We start from the raw sequence: 11,063 nt of genomic DNA, 5'->3' as shown, positions 1-11,063 counted from the left end.
AGAACGATGGAGTGACAGAGACAGAAGAAAAATAAGAAAAAGAGAGAGGACGACCAAGTAAAAAAAAAAAAAAGGCATAACGTGACTGTCTGACTTTGGACATGGAGCTCTGAAGCGATGACGTGATGCTGACTCACCAGTCCTGCAGACACGACGCTTGTCACACGACTCATTTCAAAGGTTGACAAGAGGACACGCGTGTGCGGATGCGTGCGAGCGGACGACAACATGGGCTAACTTCACATGAGCGGGTGTAACTGCTTCAATGTAAGGTACTGCACCCGCGCCGAGTCAATTGGGGGATCGAAAACTGCATGAATGCCAAATAGCCAAAAATAATCACGTTTCGATTAAGTAGTTAGTTTGAGAGTCCATTTGACGAGATGAAAGCCAACATTTAGACGCCTCCTCGGGTTCTGTCCCGGCTGGTCGATGAAGAACCTTCACAGCAACAGCCTCGCTTTGCTCATCCCCGGGTAGCTCCCTCTTCGAGCAGGTGACGGAGTGCGAGGTAGAAAAGAAGCGGGCCAAAATCAAGATGTCAGGTGTTAAAACCACGTCGAGAGTGAAGAAATATGTCTTAAGTTAAGACTTAAACATTCCTGCAGAGGCTGCCATTTTAATTTCCATAGGTAGAGCATTCTAGAGTTAGTAGTGTCAGTGGATCCATAGAGGTCCGTGGTGTCATTGCGAGGGGTCCGAGAAAATAAAATCTTTTCAAAAACATGATATTGCATTTATAGAAAAATCATTAATTTACTTAAATATGACTCAAATAGTTACTTTATGTAAATATAGTACAGAAGATAACAAAGCTTTTTGTTCTTTCTAATTAAATCCGTTTTACAAGTATAATTAATATTTTAATGACATTAAAGCTACTGCATGACACAGTACACACCGCATTCCTTCCAAATTATGAACTCCCGAGCGTTTCAGTGGGCATACACCATTCATGTCTTTAAAAAAAAAAAAAAAAACACACACACACACAAAAACATAAAGCCAAAAGCTAATGCTAAAACTTTTGTTGTGAAAAATGAGCAGGACGGTGTTGTGGGAAAACTCCCTTAATCTGTGAGGTTTAGGTTATCATTTGAAATTAAGCTAATGTTACAAATTAAGAATGATAAGCAGAAGAAGAAGAAGAAGAATATAACATTTCAGACAAGTCGTATATTCATGGCCGCATAGCTTAACATGTTAGCCACTTAGCCTTTCTTAATATCAATGATTCCATGAAAAGGCCACGATCAATAATGTACACGTGTGACGCATGACGGCAGATCAATTTCATCACAAGTTGATTGGCAGGGGCTTGCTGCTGTTGTCACCTAAAATCAATTCTTCTGTTCCACTCCATGCTTTCATCAAGAGTCCAACAATCCTTCCTTTAATGAAAACAATCATGAAGCAGCTCATTTCTGTGTTTGTTTGTGTTAGTTAGCAAGCCACTTCCTGGTTCATTGGTGATGATGTAGTATGGCAGGGGAATTAAGGTTTGGTTTAATTCTTGAGAAAAGAAATCCCTCCAACAAAAGTAAAACAATAAATAAATACATCACGCAGCAGCCTAAATTTCTGGTCCACTGAAAATCACCTGAGATGGACTTCACCATTTGCAGTCTTGGGCGCCATGTTAGCGGAGGAATAGCTAACGGCTGATAGCATGATGGAAGATTCCGCGCACTCCTGGTTCCATATGTACATTTCAACCCAATAACAGAAAGCGCATTATAGAGAATGTGTCAAATGTAGCTCGCGAGACCAAACGCCTGGCCTGCAGCCTTATCTCTCAATCTGCTGGTTGCGATGGTCACGGCGCATCCAGCGGCTTCGAAAATAGCCTTGGACCATATTGCACTCGCAGGAGTGGAGAGCCACTTGATACTGTACGTACAAGAACAAAACAGATAAGAAGGCCTCGGGCTTTGAATTAGGACCGAATTAGCCTCCTCTCTCTCTCTGTCTCTCCTCCGCGTTATTTCCGCGCAGCCGCTCGTGGCATTGTAAACCAAGTAAATCCACTCGTTATCGCAAAGCACATCATTTTATGTTAATAGCCTATCCGTGTTCACACGCCATTAGGCATCGGGAATATGGCTTTAATGTGCTGCACCGTCCACGAAAAGCCAACGATACATAAAACGTCGGAAAGAATGACATTTAAAATGACTAATAACCTTCATTATTCTGATTTCACCGTGATAGGTGAGTAGCACGGTAGGATGGCGCCGTCACGTGATTGGATGTTGGATTAGGGGAGAGGAAATGGAAGAAGAAGAGGAATTGGACACAAAAGAGGGAGCTAGAGTGAATTAAGTGGCTGAGGGGACAAGAAATAGAAACCAAAGTGGCGGTGCAGGAAATTGGAACGGAGAGCAGAAAATGAACGTCGCGGATGTTCTGACGTTCTGCAGACCTGAGGTACTTTTGGCCCGGTTCCTTTCAAACGTGTCCTAAGACGCTCCCTTTGATAACGGCCGAGGTATTTCTTTCGGGCGACCTCTATTTGACACGTGCGCTTTTGAAGTTTCACTCCTAATTGCTTTACAACAGATTTTAAAAGTTTACAAAATCGTTTTCAGATGCCAGGGTTTGGGGATAAAAAAAAGAAGAAAAAAGATCAAGGTAAATTGTTTTAACATTATGACTATAACCTGTAACAATCAGTTGATGTTAGTACAAGATAAACAATTAACTCATTCACTGCCATTGACGCCTATAAACGTATGAAAACCTAGACATTTTTTTAATAATCGTTTTTTTTGGGGGGGGGGGGGAGATAAAAAGTTATAGTTAAAAATTAGGGGCGTCAGGCGAGGATTTTTTTTTATTGTAATTAATCGCATGACTTCAATAGTTTATTAATCACAAATTTTATATCTGTTCTAAATGTACAATACATTTTTTTTCTAGGTTTTCATACTCTTGTTAACAGAAGTGGAAAAAAAAAAGTTAAACTAATAGAAATAGTTCAAATGAATTTTTGACGTCTATAGCCGTCAATGGCAGTGAATGAGTTAAAATAAAGTGGGGTTAGAGACCGGGCCTCGCCCATGAATAGCGAAATCTGTGTATAATTCACAGCCATTACAAATGCACTGGAAATAAAAAAAATTCAAAAAAGACAGAAATTGTTGAAAAATTGGGGTGAACTTCCAATAAACATTTTCCATAAAAAAAGGGGGGGCAGGATTACCCCACCCTACCCAAAAAAATAGAATCAACAGATGCCAAACTGCAAATATGCAGTGACGACTGTAATGTGGTTGCAAAAATGTTCACACCCTTTTACAAGTGGTGGGCGGCTGTGTTCAGAATTAACCAAAGGAATTGAATAAAATTGGAGTCAGTCCACACCTGACACCAGAAATGGTACTTGGGCTCCCTTTAGTGGTCCGTGAAAGTATTACTGAAATAAATGTAAATCAAATTGACATTGTTTAAATCAGGCGAAGTATTATGATTAAGCTTATATTATGCATGAAGCCTGTTTAAAAAAACAAAAAACAAAATTAGTACAGTACATTAATAGTTGTATTTATTTATGTATGTATTTATTTATTACAGCTGAATTTTCAATTGTATGTAAGTTTAAAGTTCAGTACAAACATTTGCATTTAAGCTTTAAGAAATGTAAACGTTTATTTAAGATTTATTTTACTTCTATTTGCAACACATTTTAATCGAACCATTACGTATTGAATCATTGAATTATCGCGTATTTTCAAAAGTACTATCGGTTTTTTTTTTTTCCTATATTTAAGCGTAGCATTTACCAAGCGGTAGCTTATGTTAGTAGCTCGCAATAATGAATATACCGCATTATTTTTGATGAAGCCGCTGGTGTACAGTATACTTCGTGAGATCCGTATACAGTACATAGTGATGACCTCATTTGAATACAAAGATGCGACTTCAGCACTGGAGTTGCTCTGCATGCGTTCGGACTTAATGGATGGTGAGCACATGATTGTGGGCGGCTCTCCACTCTCAGGATATTTGTTCTTTCTCCCTCTCGTGGAGACACCGTGGGTGGACACAACGCTTCCATCTAACTGTGCCTGCATGCTTCTTTTTTTTTTTTTTTTTTAACATAACCCGATGGAAAATCTTCTTAGTGCCATCTTCTCACAGGGAGGCGGGTTGAATTTGGAAAAAAGCAGAGCAGCTTCTTATCTGACGTCCACGTACGAGATAGTAATAGAGAGGGATTACAACCGCTTGTGGATTATTTCACTCATGTTTTAAGCGCTTGTCCTCATTAGGCCTCATGATCACAAATAATTGGTCGGAGAGCACAAGAATAACGTTCACTGAGCCACATGCTGCTTCACCCCTGGACATTATTATTTGATCACATGTAGCATGCTGCTAAGGTAAATTTCCATTTCTACATAATTACCTCCATGTTGTGAGCATGCACACGCAACATACTACCTCAGGTTACCCCCACAAAAAAAAATTCCGACCCCCTATGTTTTGCCGCCGGCTTCCACATGGTGACCTTTCTAAGCGCAGGGTGAAATGTTGTGGGATGGCGGCTGTACCTCACACGGAGGTCCCTTCCCCTCCATCAAAAGCCCCACCCCAACACGCCCGCAGCCAAATTCATCAACACGCATGTAACCAAGTCCCTATGGACACGTTGAAGGTCTATACATGTTTGGGGGGGGGGGGGGTTGTAGTCGCGGCCTATTTAGAGGGTGAGTTTGCCGCTTTAAAACTGTAAGCAAGATTTAAATGTAGACACATTTCATTTTAACATAACAGGTCCTGAGTGACAAATCGTTGATCCCGCCTCCTGTCTCTGATTGGTTGTTTTTCCTCAGGCGCTGTAATCTGAACATGAATAGAGTGAAATGCTTTGATTGTAATTGCGTCAAATCTCAGTAGATCATTTTGAAATTTCCAGATGAAATCCGGGATCTGGGTGAAAAAAGTATTTCACCGTACGGAGCTGATACGGCAATATGGCCGACGTCTTTATGCTCACTGGCTGGGGCTGGGATTTAATTCACAGCATCCCGTTTGTGATACCTCTGGAGCTGCTGATAAGAATATTCAAAAGATGGCTGTCTCATCCATTTCCACACTTTAGAGGGAAACATTTCAACTGAAGTAACACACACACACACACACACATGCAAGTCTTCGGAGGTCATATTATATTGTTAACCTCAATTACCTCGTGCTTTACAACAGGGGCTAGAGGTCACTTTCATATTAGAATGGCTAGAGGTGTTTTGGACAGATAGCGTCTCTGTCAGTCTGCCTTCTAATTGGGCCTCATCTTTTTTCTTTTTTCATTTTCCTGGCACTCGTCATCACCTCCTGATCCAATGAGGCTGACAGGCCTGCCAACAGCACGATAAATCCCACGCTTGTTTGGGGACAGCAGCTGAAATGCATCTCAAAACAAATACAAACTTTTGATGGGGTCAGCTACAATGAAATGAAATAAAAAGAAACACACCGCCTCAATAGTGGTGTGCTGCAAGCCGTACTACTGGGGCCCTTGTTTGATTCATTTTGAGCTAATTTCCCATTTGGAAAGTGTTTTTGCTGGATAGCAAAAAAAAAGAAGAAGAAGGAGAGCAAACAAATGGACTGGAAGTCCACAGGTTTACTTTATCAATAGGAAAAACTTCTTGACGCTACCACGCGTCACGATTACGCGTACAAGTCCGATCGCAATCAAAATGCACTTATGGCCAAATGAAAAGGAGGTGCCACCTTGTGGCGCGGTGCCATACTGCGGCTTGTTACACAATCATGGAGGACGCTCAAATCATCATTCATCAGATGCTTACCATACAAACGGATTCCTTCATTGGTTAAAATAAGAGAGATCCATTCATGCAGTCTTGGTTAAAATGGCCATCTTCTACTCTGGAGGTAATCTCAGAGTCTCCAATAAGCATAACACAGAAATTGGCTAGATTTATTGCTAATTACTTTTTTTAAATTATTATTATTAAACACCTGAGTGATCTGAAAAGCTACAAAGATTCTTCTTTGTCATGATGGTAACAAAAGCCCAACTCCGCAATTTTTGTGTTATTAATTAATTAACTAATGTGTTTATGTATTTATTGTGATAAGTAGATATTAAGTATGTTTTAATTATTTATCCTTTGTGTATATTAACCTATCAATGTCATAGAACTTTTATTAAGACTGGGTACTAGTGATTGGAAGATGAAGCTTCATGAAGCACTTACAGTATTTATTTTACTCCTCTAGATGATGATCTTGCTTTGAAGATAAAAGCTAGTGAAATGGAACAAGAGTGCCATCGAGAGGAGTCCAAAAATATCACAGGTGCTTCATGAAGCTTCATTTGTCCATCACGACTGGGAACCATTTGAAAATGTAAAAAAATAAAAATTAAATTAAATTAAATTGAATTAAATTAATTAAAAAAAACGTCTTCTTTAAAGTCCCAATTTTTATATGCCATTTTTAGACTCAATTAAACATATATTGATTATATGAGTTATTCACACAAAAATATTAGTAGTATTGTGATTTGTGTGATAGTAAAAATATTTAAATCATGATTATAACCAGATTTGTCATAATTTTCTGTATTTGCTGAAACTTGACATATTTTATTTAAAAAAATAAGATTATTATTATTAATAATGTTTCATATCAATTAGTATAATTTAGAAAACGTTTTTAAAAGTTTTTTTTTAAATAAACATTGCTTGAAATACTGTACATTCATTGAGGGCTTTTATTACACTGCACCATGCCAGTAGCTTATTTTTCCCTTTTTTTTTTTTGCATATTGCTCCTCCTCACAGGGGTGTTCGACTGTTGATTGATCGATGATTGCAGGGGCCTACCTCATTATGATACACGTGTTGTGCAAGGTGCAAAAAAGTTGCACTACTTTGAAAATATATCAAGGGGTCCTAATTCAGTGGTAATCTTTGATCATGGACTTGTATCCAATTGAAAAGAAAATTAAGTTTGAACCGCGGACCTTGCTACACTGCCATTTGAGCCGCTCCCTCACACGCATACACACACATTCTATTCAAGCAGTGAGAAGTGCGATAATGGTGGTTGTGAGAGTGGAGGAGAGAAAAAAAGACATTGACTTCTATTATGGTGGCAATCGATGAAAGAAGTGTGAGGGGAGGAGAGTGATGAACGTAATGGGAAAAAGTCTATGGGGAGCAATACAATAAATAAGTCCTCGTGGAGGTCGTGTCCTGTTTTTAAGTGAGTCTTAATGGGTTCATGTGTACCAGTGTGCTGGCTTTAGTTTCTTATTGCTCCTAAATCTGAAGACAGGAAACATTTCATTACATCGTTGATTGGTGCCTTTTATCAACATTTCAAAAAAGCCTCTTTGTTTCCACTAACAGACACTACGTTGCGGTCTTAAAAAGTTGACATTGATTATTATTATTATTATTATTATTATTATTTAAAAAAAAAAAAGGAAAAAAGGGACAAAAGAAAGAAAGAAAAAATATTATTATTATTATTATTATATTATTATTATTATTATTATTATTATTATTATTATTATTATTATTATTATTACGCTGGTCACCACACAATTTGGTGCCAAGAGTATTTTGATGTCCCTGAATCTGAAAATGACATTCTGAAACGGCTCAAAAATTTTAGATATTACTTTCTTTCTTTTTTAAGTGTTAATTAATATGCAAGTTCTGACAGTGGTATCCTCTTTATGCTACAACTTTGATGAAGCTGAATCCGTCTTTTAATGATTAAAGTAACTAGCGTGCCCATACAGTATTTGTTCATTTTTTATGTGATATTGTGAAAGATAGCAATCGTTGTCATAGAATGACTTCCACAGTATGTGCAAATCATGTTTCACGTGAAAAATCAAGGAAAAAAATGTGGAAACGAGGTCATATCAGCAGTTAAGAAACACAAACACAGGTTACGTCGAAGCACAGACGCAATTTTTTAGTTACGATCAAAGTGCATTTGGTAATTTGTAAGAGCGCATTAATTATCAATTAATTGTCAAAAATATCAATAGCTCAAAAAACTAGAGCCATTCCGAAGAAACGGATGTCATTCCGGCCCAAAATTATTTAGAAGCCAATAAAATTTGCTTTAAAAAAAACAAAAACATTTTTGTTAATCAGTTTTAAGTAGCAATTCTTCTTCAACCAATCAACTGACAGGATCATTGCGTCATCCTTACACGAGCATTAGCATAAATAAAGGCCTCCTCTCAAATCAATACTTTTATGGAGTTTATTGAAACCCGCATCCCTGCAACTATTTAAGCAAATAGCGCCATACTGAAAGTGAGAAGAAGAAGAGGACCAATTGTCAGCGCTATAAAACGTGTGTACATTGTCCGCATAATTAGTGATCATTAGCTCTTACACCCAAAGTCTTTAGACCTCATTAGACTCCTTATCTGCGGTTTAAATAAAGCGTCAGTGTAATCATTAACTGTATTCTCTGGCCTGTTTTTGTACAATGGCCCACCTAACCAGTGACCCATTCAAGGCAGCCAACAGCACTTGACAGGGAAATTAGTGGCATTGTCGTTGGCTGGTCCCTTGATGGTTACTTGACCCACTAACACCAAGTGTGTGTGTGTTTATGCGTGTGTGCGTGCGTGTGTGTGTGTATGTGTGTAGCTGGAGGGTGATCGGGGGGTGCATAATATGTGAATGCGCTGAATGAGGAGTGGAAGTAGAACTGGAAAGACTGCATGAAAATGAAACCAAACAATGTCAAGATAAAATATTGTATATTTGCCGCCGCCATAATGGAGCAGCTGGTTTCATTAAAAGCTGATCTATTTGTGAAATAATCACGACGACGCATTAATGTTCAACACGACCTTATAATGTGAGAATTTCAAATCGATTTTTTAGAGTACAAACGTGAAAGTTAATGGATGTGTGCGAAAGTTATTGCAATAGCACATTTCTGTCAATGGGGGGGGGGGGGTATAAATCTCTTCTGGGTGTGACGTGGCCGCAAGCAAGGCGTTTTGGTTAGGCTGCATACACAAATGCCGCACCTTCGGCTCTGGGTGGCGGAGTGGTTTTGTTAGCGCGTTTGGCTTTAACCCCAGGTGCTTGCTAGGTAGCGCCCTTGCTAGTTGCCATGGTGCTTGTTAACCTGCTAGGGAGCTAGCTAGATATATAGCTAGCATCAGCGGCTAAAGCCAAACTGTGGCAGGGTTTTTACTTTCTGGACCTGGATTTGCCTCCTCTGAGCACAACTAATACACATTAAAAAATGAAAAAAAACTTAAACTAAAACTAAGCATTTTTTAAATAACTAAAACTAATAAAAACTAACAGAACCACCCTGAAACTAATTAAAACTAACAAAACAAACAAAAAAATTTTTTTCTCAAAACGAAAAAAAAAAACGAACTCAAATGAAAATTCCAAAACTACACATCAAAGTTTAAGCTTCAAAATACAGCTCTAGTTCTACTGTCAACAAACGGCGCCCTTGCGTGGTCGACAACTACAGGTATCCGAGCGAATGTTAACAAGTTACAACAAACTGTCTCCGGTGGTCAGCATAAGAGAAAAAAAAAAGGCGGAGCTATAACCTGTCCATGTGGGCACACAGCAGCGATCACTCGGTGTACTGTCGGCTCTCCTCTTCTTCTATGCCTTGACAAATGCACGCAACCATACTCATAAAAAAAAAAGACGAAAAAATATTCTGACAACTGATCGAGATTTTCTGAAAGAAAACAAATGACAGAAAAGGTGATGGTGAGATTTTCCCGGAAATACGTCACATTGTTTGTATTTATCGATTATTTTTTGTTTTTTGTATACATACTCTTGCGTACATTGCATCCATTTGTGTTTTTGTGTGCACTGCAAATGACAAGTATCTTTTTTTTTTGTTTTCTTTCAAGGTCAGGATAAATCAACAGAAATTACACAGCTGCCAAAACCCATTACTGCACAATCATGCAAAGCAGGGCCCGCCCAACAGGCAAAGCAAACACACACACACACACACACACACACACACATCAGTCAGTGGCGTACACAAACACTGGCTCACCATCCCACACGATATTTATGTGCTTATCATTTAACCTTGTATGTGTGCTAAAAAACCTTTGCAGGAAATATGAGTTAACACACATTTGCGAATATATTGTAATGATTCTCCAATGATGTATTTACACGCTGGCGACTTTGACCTCCCACAGAGGTCACTGTGCTATTTCACGCTGGCTGACAGAGATGTCGCACAATAATAGTCGTCTTCGAGACAAGCGGCGATGTAATGGCGGCAAGTGTTCCTGCATGAGGATGAATCGAGTTTATCAGCAAAAGCAGTGTCTTGTAATCGACTGGTTGGATCTGCTAATGATGATGACGATAACCTTCATTACGCACCCTAATTTGAAAGACTAACACTGGCTTGAAATCGTACTTGGATACTATAAACCGCCTTTGAATCCCGAACCCATGTTTTAAAACATCATTTCAAGCCATACCTTGAAACCGAACCTTGGTTTGAAACCCTCATTTTCAACCTTAAAACCTTTACTTGAAGCCATAATTTGAAACTCTAAGCCTTTATCGAAACCCAACTTTCAACGGCTAACTAAGACTTGAAACCCTAATCCAGGTTTGAAACCCTATTGTGTAACCTTAAAACCTTTACTTGAAGTCATAATTTGAAACCCTCCCTTGAAACCATAACGACGTCTTAAAACCCTCATTTTAAACTCCAACCCGAGTCGACACCCTGATATCAAACCATACCTTGAAAAGATAACCCTGATTTAAACCCTAATTGGTAACCTTAAAACTTTCATTTTAAGCCATAATTTGAAAACCAACTTTAAAACCATAACACAGGTTTAAAACTGTCATTCAAAAACCTAATCAAAGTTTGACACCCTAATTTCAAACCATACCTAACCATAACCCCGATTTAAAGCCTAATTTGTAAACATAAAACTTTTATTTTAAGCCGAAATTTGAAACCCAACTTTGAAACCGTAACACCGGTTCAAAAGCGTCATTTGAAACCCTAACCCAAATTTGTCACCT

At 38.6% G+C, this 11,063-nt stretch overlaps 1 long non-coding RNA gene across 1 annotated transcript in view; it reads left to right on the top strand.

Annotated features, from left to right (window-relative positions):
* The window catches only part of LOC147167384 (uncharacterized), a 94,349-nt gene that overhangs the window by 80,195 nt on the left and 3,091 nt on the right, over window positions 1-11,063 (top strand). The window lies entirely within an intron of this gene.

This window comes from Leptonotus elevatus, chromosome 10 (assembly GCF_054856555.1).
Source record: "Leptonotus elevatus isolate MCC_2025b chromosome 10, RoL_Lele_1.0, whole genome shotgun sequence".
Classification (NCBI taxonomy): Eukaryota; Metazoa; Chordata; class Actinopteri; order Syngnathiformes; family Syngnathidae; genus Leptonotus; species Leptonotus elevatus.
Note: the sequence above shows the minus strand (reverse complement) of the source record. Positions and strands in the feature narration are given on the sequence as shown.